Here is a 3038-nt window from a genome sequence, read left to right as displayed (position 1 = left end):
AGGGACCAGTCACTGGAGAAGGATATCATGTTTGGTAGGGTGGAGGGTCAGAGAAAAAGAGGAAGATCCCCAATGAGATGGATTGGCCAAGTGGCAGCATTGATGAACTCAAGCATGTTAGCAATAGTGAGGTTGGCCCAGGATCGGGCAATATTTCCTTCTGCTGTGCATCAGGTCGCTATGAGTCGGTACCGACTCGGTGGCACCTAACAACAAACAACAAGATGCAAATGGGGACCTACAGGGAGGGAGTAGGGTAACTGTCCTTGAAGGAAGGGGTTGTAATCATTGAGATGAAACAAAGTGTGTAATTTGCTGAATGTGAAACTGGTGATCTTGTCTGTAAACCTTCACTCAATTCACAATTAAAAGTAAAAAAAAAAAAAAAATACAGTCAAGAAATGGACAGACTGGAATAATTTGAAAGGTGTGTGTTTGTGTGCATGTGTGTATGTGTGTTTTCTAAAATATTTACTCTTTATACTTCATTATATGTAGTATAAACTGTAGTATATAAATTATCTTGATAATTTGTACAATCCCTAATAAATAGTGCTTTTTCTATAATTGATGTTTGGGACCATTTAAATTGACATTGTTAATATTCTGAGCCTCTCTCTTAGATCTGGGTAGAAAGAACTAAACATATATCCCTCAGTGCACAATTGGCAAAAGTATCTATATCGGTTCAACTTTTATTCCTACTTTGCTTTTGTTTGCAGTAAAAAATAAATAAATAAATAACTATGTGTAGTTTATCAAGAAAGTAAAGAAGCATGGATATTTAGAAGGTCCACTAACTTTTGACTAGTATAATTCAAATTAAGATATAAAAATTGCTATTTTAAAGACCAGATGAATTAAAGTAGTTTCTATAAGGGTCTACTTTACTCTTTTTTTTTTCCCCTTCCAACCTCCAACCCCCGTACCCCACCACCACGGCTACTTAACTTTTATAACAAGGTAGTCAATGAGAAAATTTGGTTCAAGTAAGAAAATGGTCAAAAGTTATTCAAGCATGAAGTGTGGCAAGACCTAGGGACTCTTGGGCCCAGAGTCAGTGACATAGCCACAGAGGACTAGAGTGGAGAGTGACGCATCCAGCTGATAAGAAGAGAGGGCATATGCACAAGAACACCCACACTTGCAGATAATACCCACTTGACCTGGCTTCAATGACTGGATGATCAGAGCTCAACTAGAAAAAGAAAGAAGAGGAAAAAAAGAGTAATCTGATACAATTTGATGAACTTGACCTACACCTATGGATGCAATAGCTCAAAAGAGGGAACAAATCTTTACAGTGAGGATCATTCCCACCTCCTCCACACACAGAGTAGACATGGATGGGTAACTTGGACATTGGCTACCCAAAGTGGGAGGGCTAGAAAGGCAAGAAGTGATTGGCTTACAAGCTTTCAAAAGGGAGCCTAGTTCCAGATGGAGTGGGGAGGGTAGAGTCTCTACTGAATGGTTTCTAATCTGTTGGGGCAGGATTAATGAAAGGAGATGGGGATAAGACTCTTATGGTACAATGGTGATTAATTGCTATCAGGACTGACTGTGAGGGTCGGAAATGTGAAGGGTAGATGTTTTGTAACAAAAGAAGGGAAATGGTTGATTTTACAGTCTGGGAGTGGAGGTCCCTGGGACCATCAAGTGAAAAGAGTGGAGTGCAGGACCCTGCCCAGAGAAGCAGTGACACCAGAAATGGAGGCAGAGATGATGACATGGACAGATGAAGCAGCTGGGGACACTGGACTCAGGGAGGGAGAGGGGTTGTGTGCTGACAGCCAGGGGGTGGGCCTGTGGGGTATACCCTTTGGTTATTTGATGATGCATGGAGGGAATTGTAATCACTGCAATGAAAGGAAGTATGATCGGATGAATATAAAACTGATGTTCTCCCATGTAAACCCACATAATTCATAATAAAAATTTTAAAAAAAGATAGAATCTGAATTTCCCCTCACTTGTTAGTGGGAAAGTGGTTAAGTTCTTAGCTTCTAAATGAAAGGTCTATGGTTCAAACCACCAGCTGCTCCATAGGGGAAAGTATGGTAGTGTGCTTCCATAAAGATTATCCCTGGTGACATTATTGCATAAGCACTGGACTGCACACAATTTCAGAAGTTCAAGCTCACTAGCTGCTTCTTGAGAGTAAGATGAAGCTTGAAGACCCCGCGAGGCAATTCTATTCTGTTCTGTAGGGTCACTATGAGTAAAAATAGACTTGATGGCAATAAATTTGGTTTGGGGCTGTCTTTCTGAAGGATATAGCCCAAAGCTGGAATGTTGGCTCTGTTCCCTAAAGTCCTTAGGGATCCAAACTACATTCAGGTGTTTGCTCTATCATGGCTGCAGTGTGTCCCTTGCCTCTGTGGTCCTAGATGGAGCTGCAGCTATCCCATCCACATTTCAAGAAGCAGGATGAGAAAAAGGAGGAAAACCAAATATTGGATAATTTTCTTTTAAGAAAATTTCCCATATAATACTTCTATGCTTATACATCTGTGACCAGAACCCAATTACAGAGCCTGGTAAGTGTGTCTTTAGTTCAGGTACCCATATGTCCAACTGAAACTCTGGGGGGGGGGCCTAGTAGGTGAGAAGAGATATTGAGGTAAACTAGCAGTTTCTATCACATATGGTTTCTGGTCTCTCCTATCTAATATTCTAACAGAGCTAGGGGAAGAAAGAAGAAAGACAGAGTCAGTTTAAATTGTAATATACCAATTTCAAGAAATCCTTTATAAAGAGTATGTTAATTAACAGCATAAATTAGATATCACATTCTCCAGGAAAGCTTCCCTAGCTTCTCCTACTCATGGCTGCTCAGAGGGAATTCTCATTTTACAAGTTTCTGCCTTTCATCTTGTACAGTATCTGTTGTTCTTGTTAAAGCATCATTGAGTTTGTTCTAACTCATAGTGACCCTGTGGCTAAGCAGTCCAATATTTATTCTATAGTGCCACACCAGGACTCCTGTATGTTGTTGTTGTTGTTAAGTGCCGTCGAGTCGGTTCCGACCCATAGCG

Source organism: Chrysochloris asiatica, unplaced genomic scaffold (assembly GCF_000296735.1).
Source record: "Chrysochloris asiatica unplaced genomic scaffold, ChrAsi1.0 scaffold00086, whole genome shotgun sequence".
Taxonomy (NCBI): domain Eukaryota; kingdom Metazoa; phylum Chordata; class Mammalia; order Afrosoricida; family Chrysochloridae; genus Chrysochloris; species Chrysochloris asiatica.
Note: the sequence above shows the minus strand (reverse complement) of the source record.